This window comes from Desmodus rotundus, chromosome 1 (assembly GCF_022682495.2).
Source record: "Desmodus rotundus isolate HL8 chromosome 1, HLdesRot8A.1, whole genome shotgun sequence".
Taxonomy (NCBI): Eukaryota; Metazoa; Chordata; class Mammalia; order Chiroptera; family Phyllostomidae; genus Desmodus; species Desmodus rotundus.
Window position 1 is genome coordinate 26,288,775 of NC_071387.1, and position 12,908 is coordinate 26,301,682.

Here is a 12,908-nt window from a genome sequence, read left to right on the forward strand (position 1 = left end):
TTGTTAGCTAAAGCAGAAGACTGAACTGTGTTTGGGGACCCACCTGCTGAAATGCACTCTTACAAGATGATGTCTCTAGTTCTCTGCTCTCCCTCCATTGGCTACTCTTGGCAAGCCTTGCATCCACAGAATCACTGAATGGCAAGCAAGGGTTCTTCTAGCCCAAAGTTTGTGAACAGGAGTTTCCCAGGCTATATTTGGTCAACAGATATGCTTTGTTTATTTTGTAAAGTATTGGCTACCTTTTGTGGTTAAAAATGAAAACTGACTTACTTAATCACCAACATTTAAAATAAGGTAGTTTACATAAAAGTCCACATTATCAACTTCTCTTAAAAATATTGTAGATCTAACAACACTAGGCGTATATTCTTGCCTGGCCACATTGCCTGGAGCTGAATAGTACTTCCGCTTTTATCCCTCTTTTCTATAATCCCCACTATTATCAATTTCCTCACATGAGGTGAGTTTCATTTGAGTATCATCACCTGTGTGTTGTGTTGTGACAAATCAGTTGCTGATGCTAAGTCAATATTGTTGATTGCCTACCTAGCTTCTAGTCCCCCTCTCCCACCTCTTAACAGAGCACAACCAGGAATTTATTCACGTATCCATTTAGCTCCCTTCATTCTGCGTGTCTCAGGGGAAGCTGAATTCACTTCGAAGGATTGTGTTAATATAAATAGTAAGTCCCATTCCCCAAGCCAAAGTCCCAGTGGTAAAAATGGACAGTTTAATCAGAGTGAATTGCTTGACATAAAAGGATTAAAGCAATTTATTTATCTTCTGAATGTTTTATGTGAGACCCAAAATTGTTGGAGCCTTCTTGCCAACCAGCTTGATAATGAAGCCAACACAGAGGTGGGCAGAACTAAGAGAATTTCAGGGAAATTGATCCAGATCAATTCAGGACACCCCTGACTTCAACACACACTTCAGAGTGGTAGAGAAGATGTTGAGAAGAGAGCAGACCTTTGCAGAACCTTCTGATTCTCATGTGTAGTTAACCAAATTCTCCAGCTATTCTTCCGAAAGCCCCATTCAGCCACCTGACACCTTCTGAATAGCCTATCCCAATCCAAAGAGGTAAGAATCGGGAAAGAATCACCCTAAGAATCGGGAAAATAGAATAGATGAAGGGGAGGAAGGCAGAGAATTCTCTCATGGACCACATTCCCCATGTCCTACCAACCACCACCTGTTCACCATCTTACTCAAGTGAAAAAAGCATAGCCCCAGAAAAATAAATGGCAGAATAAATAGCATTTGCTATGCTAAAAGAATACTTAATGGTTTATATCATTTGTCCTTGAAAGTAATCATTGCCTATCCCAAACAACATTGTAATTTAAGTAATAACCTTTTTTTTAAAGGAAACACTCATAATTCAAGTGATTTTTACCAAGTCAATTAACATTTGTCAGAGGACTCATCTCGTGACTTGCACCCGGTCTTCGTTAACTACACAATTCTGCCACAAGGTGGCAGCAGGCAATATGCATTCCTCCCAGTTCCTTTTCTAAAGCTCCGGTCCCACAGTGCTGTCCGTCATGTTTTTTAATTTAACTCTTAGAAACCTAGACATCTATTTAGGGTGGGCTTAATGCTCTCACAAAAGACAACGTTAAGATATCTCAGGTTTTTGTTTACCATTTTGTCTGCGCTTCCTGCAAATGTTCTGCTGTAAGATTGTTTTTCTGTCTCCGTGTAGTCCACTATTCCATGATTGGGTTATTTGTGTGCTAAACATAATTCTAGAAGTCCTCTATTTATCCTTATTTTTAGTCCAGCTGTATTTTATCTACCATGACATCACTTGTTAAACAGAAACATGCAGATCCCATGACACCTGCTGTAGACTTACCAGATCAGAACCTCCAGGGAAAGCTCTCTGGAAATGCAAGTTCTTACCCTTGTAATCATGCCCCCTATCTGGGCATGTTTGAGGAACATTGCTCTACATGATGATATCCAACGCTGCCTGAAAGTATTCTGCAGAAACCAGCCCCTCCCCTTGTCTGCATCCCCCCACTTTATAGCAATTCACCTTTGCCACATCTTTCTCCTTCTCCTGTACACCCCTGCCTCCTCCTCCACAGACCACCTGCTCTGCGATGCTATGCCGTGCTTAGCTCTTATACTTTGTGATTTCTGGGGACTACGGTGGTGGTTTAGTCCAGGGAGCCAAAGCCAAGCCTCTCAGCTCAGAGAGTGAGGACAGGGAGTCCCAGCAGGGTCTATGGAGGAATGAGAGCTGATGGATTCACAAATCTCATTGAAGGATGAGAGTCACCAATTGTCAGAAGCCCCGCTTTATTTAATGCTCCCCTAGAAAGCTGTTCAGTATCTATTTTTAGTCATAGAACTGGTCTTTTATGTTTTATACCATGTGACATATGTTTAGATGACTAATATTTTTATAATTTTGATTTCCATTATGCATTTGTGCTGGCTGTGACTTCCCTATTAGAGGATGAGAATTTGGATGAGAAACCACTCTGTCTTTGTGAATTTTCACTGAGTAGACCCACTATTTCATATTGCTGTTACTGGGTACCTGGCAACCTGCCAGGCCTTGGAGGAGAAAGAAGAGCATTGCTGAAATTCTTGCAGTAGGCATTGGCATGGAGACGTGAAGCATAATTACAAAGATAAGATTTGGAATTTTCATTTCCAGCCCTGGAGCATGACTGTCCTCTAGAAAACAAACTGAGAACTAAAACTGGATTTCAGCTTAAGGGCATTTTCCAAAACGAGTAAATGTGAATTTAGGTTCTCACAGCTTGAAAGGGCGAGGGGGACAGGAGACAAAGCCGGGGGACTATCAGTATTGAGTGCCTGTTAGAGACCCCTCCCCATAAAAGAAAACTATTCTAACATCTAGGAGACTGAAGTAAGATTGTCTCTCTCAAAGCTTCATATAAAGATTTTTGTTGACTGATCTGAAATTCCAGAAGGCACTTAGAAAGGATTTCAAAGAATACAGAGGGGTAGGTCTAGAACCGGGAAACCTTTCAGAGCTGCCCAGAATTGAAGCATGGAGGCCAGGCTGTTATCCCCCTGCATCAGTCAGTCATTGGGTGTGGATACTGTGTGGCATGCGGAAGGGGGCAGGTCTTGCTCCAAGTGGCTTTCTCTAGCCAACCAACTGAGGGGCACTCAAGTGAGAGCTGTTAAGATCCAGCATTCCCAGCACCTGGGGACCCAGCTTTAAAGGGAGGTGGGGAAGATGTTGACAGCACACCACAGCATCCCCCGATGACTGGAGGATGGAAATAACCAGTGCTGAAAGTCCCCAGGCTAGGGCTGGAAGAACGTCACTTTGGAGTCTTGCTAAAAGGCACAGAGGGCTGGGGTTCCCACTCCTGCAAATGAAGGTGTGGAGACTTGCTGAAAGGTGCTCCTTCTCCTAGCACACGGGCACTCCCTCGGTCCCGTCAGACGGTGGTTTGTGAAAAGATTATCGCATTTTACACTGAAGTTATGGGCTCTGTTGTTATTCCTACAGAGAGGAGAATGGGAGAAGAGCCCATTTGCCAACACTTTCAGTAACCCAGCACTATGGTCCCAATTGTGCCCCCCACCCCAAAATTCATATGTGACCCCCCATGTAATGGTATTTAGAGATGGGGCCTGTGGCAAAAGCAGGAATCAAAACAATCTGTAAACCTCATGAACAAAATTCTATTGAGATGTTGACATAGTGCATTTCATTTATGAAATAATTCAGGGAGAAATGAAAATGCCTAATATTTAGTTTTCCCAGCCAGAAACACATCCTGTCCCTCCATTTTCTCAAGTCATCCTTTATGTTTCCATAGTGGTTCATGGTTTTCTTGTTATAAGTCTTCCATGTTACTCATCAAGTTTATATCTAGATAGAACATAGGTTTTGTGTCTATTGAGAATGTGACTTTTAAAATTACATTTTCCAATTGGTTATAAGTGCTATACAGGACAGCTATGTGTGTGTGTGTGTCTACATATGTGTGTGTACACATATATGTGTGTATACATATATGTAGATATAGCGATATATAGCATTTGACTTACTATCTTACTCTCTTCATGATTCTCTCGGATTCTTTTGGAGGAGGTGGGGAACGAGCATGTCATCTGCAAACGCTGGTCATTTTCTTGCTTCCTTTCCGGTGTGTCTACCACTGGTATCCCTTTTCTTACCTCATTTGTCTTGAAGAAAATGGTCATACTGAAGACTCGCTACGTCACGTATTCTTTTCCCACCACAGGTGTTTTCCCACGCTGTGTATTTTCAGTCCGTGCCAACCACCTTGCATTTTGTCTGTCAAAGTTAGCTGCTCTGTTTGCTTGTCTGATACCACCTTTGTTTATTAATCGCCATGCCCCACCTGAGTCCCCCCAACTAAATCGCGTCAGTCTCTATTCCATGGTTTAAGATTTTCTAGACGAGATCCCAGGTCTTCTTGCTCAACTCACCCACTCTGACAGTGAAGGTAGTGTCAAAGCTTGAAACGCAACGCAAGAAGGAGGCATCCCCAAGGGAAGGCTGGCTGGTTAGCTTAAAGATACCGCCTTAAGCAGTGTTGTGTAGGTGAAGTCACCTTGCTTCCCGCCTTGCGGCAAACACACACAAAACTGATCACGTTTTAGGGCAACCGCAGGTAATCAAGGACTAAAGAAAACCCTCGTTCTCCAAACTTATATGCACTACCCTAACCCACATGCCTATTTGGCGATTATTTGAATAAGACCAGACACTTGAATTCTTTGGTATTTGATTTCTCTCCTGGTAGCTGGTCTGTGCATGAAGCCACATACATAGATAATCAGAAGGCTCCTTGATGAACCTGGAATCAAAACAAGCAAAATCAGAGATATTATTTTAGTATTAATGGTACCTATCAAGATGTGCTGGCTAAAAAAAGACTCATTGACATGGACAACAGTGTGGTGATATTGGGGGGCGGGGGGTGTAAGGGGATTCATGGTAATTGGGAAAAATACAATAAAGGTTAATAAAAAAGAAGCGCCGGCTAAGTAATGGTGTGCTTGACAATGAAAAATACATCTACATTTATGGTGCCAAAATGAACCACCATCTCAGTATAAATAGTATGATCTCATTTTCATTTACAAAAATTAAACTGTATTATATAATTGAAATCTGCTAAGAGAATAGAACTTAAATATTCTCCCCCTCCCCTGACACACACACACACACACACACACACACACACACACAAACCCCACAAAACTTTGAAAAATGCAATAATCATTATCCCAGCACAGGGTAATGTGCTTGTTCAGTTCAACCCCTTGGAGTAAAAATTTGGGGCAATTAGGTTTCCAGGCATTCCCCTGGAATTTATAGGCATCCCAAGAGAATCAATGTGGACAGAGGGAAGGCATCTTCCCCGATGAGCAGTCAAAAGGGACGAGATGGGTCATTGAACACTGAAGAATCTGTATCATGCCATTTTCACATCACAAGTCAGGTCCTAATTTCAGCAAACCAACATTAAGTATTAAATCAAATATTGTTCATATGAAGCTTATTTGGCTTTATTTATATTCAATTTGTAAATATGCTTTGATTTTTATAGATGGCTATAAAAGCATAAGACATTTATGTCAAGATTATGTTTATACATTTTTAATTAACATTATAATAAAAATAATTTAAGCAAATACTAGGTGGTCCATGAGAAATTTGTTTTCCTTTGGGGGGGGGGGTCTGTACATTACTTAAGCTTGAAAAATACTATTCATAACTGAATTATATATGTACTGTCTTGTGTGGTTCATAACTGTTCTTATATCAGCCTTTTTCATCGCCTAGTTTTTAAATTATTCTGAGATCAATAAAGGAAAAGTGATATCAATATAACTGACAGTATATCAATTTAAACACTTATTAACTCTAACCAATTGCACATACTAAGATGTTATTCACATTCATTCTGATATATTCAGAGATAAACTTCTGGTGTCTGAAGCATGTGGCCAAATCCAGTTAAAAGGAGGTCCCGAGCAGTAGTACATGACCAGGCCCCCAAGTGTTTGGAATCTTGCCTCATGAGCACCCGTTCCACGCCTCAGAGGAAGAGTAGGCCTGACTACATTGGTGACTAACCCAGTTACCGTGACCTTTGGAGCTGGGAAGTCAGCTGAGCCTGCCTCCAGCATCCCAGCTCTTAGTAAGTCCTCTCGGCTGCACCCCCACCCCACCCAACCCCGACCTCGTCACTTCCAGATAGTTCTGGCACTCAGCCAACTCTTCTCTCCCTCTCAGAACCTCCAGGAATACTGACCTTGAACATACACATATTAACTATGGTGAATTTTAGTTGACATGTGACTTCTCACGGGCAGCTCATTCTCATTTGAAGCTTGCTTGATCTTTCCTGCAGGATGTTGGTATTATTTCCCACCGAAGACATTTACCGAGCAGGAGAGCACGTGATCTTATTTGGATCGGGTGGGAGGAAGTTTGGGGGACCTCCCTTCCCTGTTCTGAGTTCTGGTTGGTAACTTTTACCCTTCATAATGGATTGTCATTATGCTTTACTAATTGAACTAAAATCTCACGTTCCAGCCCAGAAGCTGGATTCATTTGTAGCTTGTAATTGAATAATGCTGTACAAGTAATTGCATGCCAGGCTAATGGGAATTTCAAAAGTATCGTGATAAAGGTACTATTACACGAGTATGTCCAAGCCACGGAACACATTTTGACACTGCACTGACGTTTCAATTGTTCAGTTAACCTTGAAGACTAGTTTCCTCTAAGATGATACTGGTTCCCCTTTTTGCTTGCACTTTTTTTTAATTAATAATTATGTATGTGGACACTTCTAACTGACTGATGACCAACCCTAATTAAATCAGCTTGTTCAAATGCAACCTTAACATTTAAAATAACAGCACAGAGATGTGTGGATGCTAAATGCTAAAATGTCTGAAGAACGGAACATCTTGTTTCATATTTTTTTTTATTCTTATGAAGGCTGTCCTTTTAAAATGAATGCCAAACAATCTGTAAAATTGCACTAAAAGTTTAAATATGTCCCATCCAATACTCCAGCAATTAGAATTCTTTTTTTTGACATTTTATTTTTATTTTTTATTTTTAGGTTTTACAGTGGTTCCAATTATTTCCCCCTTCCATCCCTCCGCCCAGCCCACCCCCAATTCTATAGTCAGTCCCCACGCCATTGTCCAAGTCCATGGGTCCTTCATACATGCTCCTTGACTAGTCCCTTCACCTTCTTTCAAATAGTCCCCTCTTCCTCCTCCCCTCTTACTGCTGCCAGTCTGTTCTGTGATGCTATGCCTCTGGTTCTATTTTGTTCATTCATTAATCTTATTCATTATGTTCTTCTCATAAGTGAGATCACATGGTATTTGTCTTTCTCACACTGGCTTAGACATTTTTATTTCTTTTTAATTACTATTTTTTGAGTATTTTAAGTGTATTTTATTGATTATGCTGTTACAGTTTTTCTCCCCTTTACCCCCACTTTGCCCTGCAACTCCCTCCCAGCAGCATCCCCCACCCTTAGTTCATGTCCATGGGTTGTACATATAAATTATTTGGCTTTCTCCATTTCCTGTGCCATTCTTAACCTCCCCCTGTCTATTTTGTACCTACCATTTATGCTTCTTATTCCCTGTACCTTCCCCCCACTCTGATCTCCCCCCCACCCCCACTGACAATCCTCCATGTGATCTCCATTTCTGTGTTTCTATTCCTGTTCTAGTTGTTTGCTCAGTTCATTTTTGGTTTTGTTTTTTAGGTTCAGTTGTTGATAGTTGTGAGTTTGTTGTCATTTTACTGTTCATAGTTTTTTATCTTTTTCTTAGGTAAGTCCCTTTAATACTTCATATAATAAGAGCTTGGTGATGATGAACTCCTTTAACTTGACCTTATCTGGGAAGCACTTTATCTGCCCTTCCATTCTAAATGATAACTTTGCTGGATAATCTTGGATGTAGGTCCTTTCATGACTTGGAATACTTCTTTCCAGCCCCTTCTTGCCTGCAAGGTTTCTTTTGAGAAAGCAGCTGACAGTCTTATGGGAACTCCTTTGTAGGTAACTGTCTCCTTTTCTCTTGCTGCCTTTAAGATTCTCTCCTTATCTTTAATTTTTGGTAACTTAATTATGGTGAGTCTTGGTGTGCTCCTCCCTGGGTCCAGTTTTTTTGAGACTCTCCTGGACTTGCATGTCTATTTCCTTTGCCAGATAAGGGAAGTTCTCCTTCATTATGTTTTCAAATAAGTTTCCCATTTCTTGCTCTTCCTCTTCTCCTTCTGGCACCCCTGTGATTCGGATGTTGGAACATTTAAAGTTGTCCTAGAGGTTCCTAAGACTCTCATTTTTTTGAATTCTTGTTTCTTCATTCTCTTCTGGTTGGATGTTTGTTTCTTTCTTCTGTTCCAAATCATTGATTTGAGTCCTGGTTCCCTTACCTTCACTGTTGGTTCACTGTATATTATCCTTTATTTCACTTTGCTTAGCCTTCACTTATTCCTCTATTTTGTGACCATACTCAGTCATTTCTGTGAGTGTTCTGATTACCAGTGTTTTGAACTGTGCATGATAGATTAGCTATCTCCTCTTGCTTAGTTCTTTTCCTGGAGTTTTGATCTATTCTTTCATTTGGGCCATATTTCTTTGTCTTGGCACACCTGTTACATTACAAGGGCAGAGCCTTAGGTATTCACCAGGGCAGGGTAACCCATGTCACTGGGTTATGGCATTGTATGTGGGGGAGGGGTCAGAGAGGAAACAATGTCAATTGCTTCGCTCTCTCCCTGCTTTTAGTCACTTCCCCTTCTTCCCACAAGCAAATTGGGCCCTTCTGGTGCTGATTCCCAGGTGGGTGGTCTTGTGCACATTCTATGACCCTGTGGGTCTCTCCAACAAACTCTCCTGTAAAACTGGCAGTTTCTCCCACTGCTGCAACCCCACAGATTTTTACAGCCAGAGGTTTTGAGGCTTTATTTCTCCATGCTGGAACCATGGGTTGCGCAGTCTGTCTTGCTCCCTAGTTGCTTCTCCCTGCTTATCTGCCTGTGAATGTGGGACTGCCTGGTCCACCAGCTGCTGCCTTGTCCACCCCATCCACCACCTTGCTGCACGTCCTCCCTGCCCCGGCTGCTCATCTCCGCCCCTCCTACAGGTCTGGGTGAATGTTTCTTTAACTCCTTGGTTGTCAAACTTCCATACAGTTTGATTTTCTGGCAGTTCTGGTTGTTTTTTGTTTTTAAATTTGCTGTTGTCCTTCTCTCGGTTGTGTGAGGACAAAGCACACCTACCTACACCTCCATCTTGGCCGGAGGTCAGAAATCTAATTATATGTTCACAGAAAATAAAAGCAAGTGACTGTTAAAATATGAATATAAAAATGTTTATCATAGCATTATTTACAATTTTAAAATTTAGAATCAACCTAAATACTTTATGGTATGCCTATAATATAGAATTCTATATAACTATTAAAGCTGTAATAAAAACTGTATTTGTTAACACAAAATAAACTTATGATGTGTTGCTGAAGGGGTAATCAGGTTACAGGAATATATGTATAGCATGTATCTCTTATAAGAAATTAAAAATATTTAAAACCAGTGCACCACCAGTTTAGGACATACTCAAGTTGTTTCCTCTCTGCCTTTACTTTCATCTCCCATTTACTCCATTTTCTAAATCAAATATTTTATTTATTAACTATTTATATATAAACATGAAATGGGTTTAATACATAAACCAAGTAGCAAGCACGAACCTAGTTATGTTAAGAGAGGGAATTGTTGCTATTGTTAAAAGACATCCCCTGCTTTTACAAACGAGAAGCTGAACAGAGTTTGGCTTAAGCTTCGTTAAAAGAAACTAAGGCATATTAAAATTTTTAAGAGTTTACTTGAGCTGAAATCTATTTGAATTGGGCAGCTCCACACCAGAAGTGTTTAAGAATGCTCCACCAAAAGGAGTTTACAGAGAATTTTTTAAAAATATATTTTATATACTTTTTAGAGAGGAGAAAGAGAGGGAGAGAAACATAGATGTGTGAGAGAAACATCAACTGGCAGCTTCTCTTACGCCCCCCACTGGGGTCCTAGCCTGCAACCCAGGCATGTGCCCAAAAGGGGAATTGAAACCAGTGACCCTTTGGTTTGCAGGCCAGAGCTCAACTCACTGATCCACACCAGGCAAGGCCAGAGGGACTTTCATAGAGAAAAGCAGAAGCAAATGCAGTTTAACGAGGAATGAATGCACTGTACTTGTACTTATACAAAGCTACCCATATTAATCGTAGTAAATATTAAACCCAGCTTATTACTCTAACCTAATTTTTCTTTCAAAGCTAGAGTTTACATGTTAAAAGTTTCTTTTCTAAGTATACTTTACTAGAATCAGCAAGTTCACCCCCTGTGAAAACCTAAGAAACTGTCTGACCTCAGCATCCCCAGACTCAAGGACACTGACCATAAAGATCCACATCAGGACCAGCAGCAAAAACACTGCCTGCGTGTCCACAGCCGCCCCTGATCTCTGTGCTGTTTTCCTTCTCTTCCCTCCTGTGAAAGCCTCTGCCTCCACTAAGATGTTAAATTGTAAATCTCCCAGCTAGTAATCAAGGTTTTGTCAAGCCTGTGCTTCAGTTCTCATTACAGATGTGAGATAAACAAGCTGGCATCTGGCCATAAACCACAGGTGCCCAGGGAAGGGAGGAATGCTAATGCAAATAGAAAGATAACACCAGAGTGAAGGGAGTGAGCTTGGGAGGAAGCTGCAAGACTCCCCTTTCAGTCCCCGCTCTCCTTACTCCCAAAACAAACAGCATGTACACACTTCTCCTGGGAAGTTTTCCCCCTCCTGAATTCCCATCGACTCCCTGTAAGAATTTCTGGGTTGACCAGAGATAAGAACAGGAATCCACCCATCTTCTGGAGATGCCAGTGCTTTTTTCTTTCTCGCTGGCCCCTGTCTCACCAGTATGGCTTTTGTGGTGGCAGACTGCTGAACATGGGTTCAGTTACAGAAGGAAATTAGGTGATTGGCTGTAACTTAAGCCTAGTTGGCTAGCTGTGTTTGGATGTCCTTAGGGGCATTATAGCCACACCAGTCAAGTGGCATCTTTGCTTAATTAATTTAATTGTTTTAGGTGAGTCATGAGAAACCCATTGTTCACGGCAGTCACTGGTCCGTATACCAAACCTCCCAAAACAAAGTTAGAACTGTTAATGGTGAACATCAATAGATGTTAGAGCTTGGTCCTTGAGGTTGGCTAACAAAGGATTCAGAGCCAAACACTCAAATATAAGCAAAAGTTTATTTTGAAAGTCACAGAGGTAGAAGAAGTGAGCTAGCTGGGCTGCGTGAACCAGGGAAACAAATTACAAAGGCAAAAGAAGGACTCTTGGAGCTTAGGAGAAAGAAAGCAAAGGCACCGCCTTGAGGGAACAGAAAGGCAAAGGCATGCTCCAGAGAGAGCGAGAGAGGGAGGGAGAGAAAGTGCACTCATTGGGTCCTTTGTCTTAAGGGGTTTTGCCTATTTTCTAAAGGTGGGGATTTTAGGGGAGATCTCAATAGAACATTCATCAGTTTTCCACGTATGTCCTTTTCAGGGCTGTGGTCTCTACTGATTGGTTAGCACTAATCAGACATCTCAGCTGGTCCTGTTGTCAGCCGTGGAGTTACTTCACCTGGTTTTGCTGCTTTTCTGGGCCTGGAGCTGAAACACAACTGAGGCCTAGATGTTCTCTAGTTTGACCAAAACTTTGTCTCTGTGGTCAGCAGACCCCAGGCTTTGTTCAGAAGATTATTGGATGAGGGCCAGAACTTCATTGTCCTGAGGGCTTAACGCTCAAGGGACTGGTCGTGCTAGGGCTCCTGTGGAATTCCTCAGCCCTTTTGTTCCTCCTCTGAGGGGCTCTACCACGTGCCTAGCATCATGCCAGGGAAGGAAAGGTCAGGGGAGGTTTTGAACCTTGTGACCAGTGCTATAAAAGGTCAAGGGGTCTAAATCGAATGACCAATGATAAGCTAGGGGAGGAAAGGTCACTCTGGGGGCAAGGTCCCACCCTGCAATGCTTGTTTGCCAAGTTTCGCCCATTGCCAGGCAGCAGAGGCTTTCCGCCCTGGTGAACTTCTTCTTTTTTTTTTAATTTTAATTTTTATTGTTATTCAATTACAGTTGTGTGCCTTTTCTCCCCATCCCTGGTGAACTTCTGTAGCTGGCCTACGGTTCCTATTCTGCTCCTGTCAGAATAACTGCCTATGATACCAAAACCTCAACAATAACTTGTACTAAACTTCCCACTTACTGCCTCTATCAAAAGAAAATTCAGAGTTTTACTTGATAGGAGTATTTTATTGAGAGAGAAATAAACTGTTCCCCAACAGGGAGATTCTAAACCCAAGGGAGTTAAGGAGCTCAGCTCTGGCCCTGGCTAGTGTTGCTCAGTTGGTTGGGTGTCGTCCTACAAACCAAAAGGTGGTGGGTTTGATTCCCAGTCAGGGCACATGCCTGGGGTGTGGGTTCAGTCCCCAGTCTGGGCGTGTGCAAGAGGCAACTGATTGATGTTTCTCTCTAACATGTACGTTTCTTTCTCTCTTTTTCCCCTTTTCTAGAATCAATAAAAGAAAAAATATATTTTAAAAAAAGAAGCTTAGCTCTCAGTAGTTAAAGCTCAGTTTGTATTTATTTTTTCAAATCAATTCATTAATTCTTCTTATTATCCTGACAGTTGGCATCATTAATATTTTAACACAAGAATTTAATGAACTATAGAAATGATCCCTGAAATGTCTTAATGAACACATTTAAAACTGGCCACATTTCTAAGATAGTTACACATACAAAAGATATACAAATTGAAACCATTTAAAAGTGATATCATAATTTGTACTTTGAGTGAT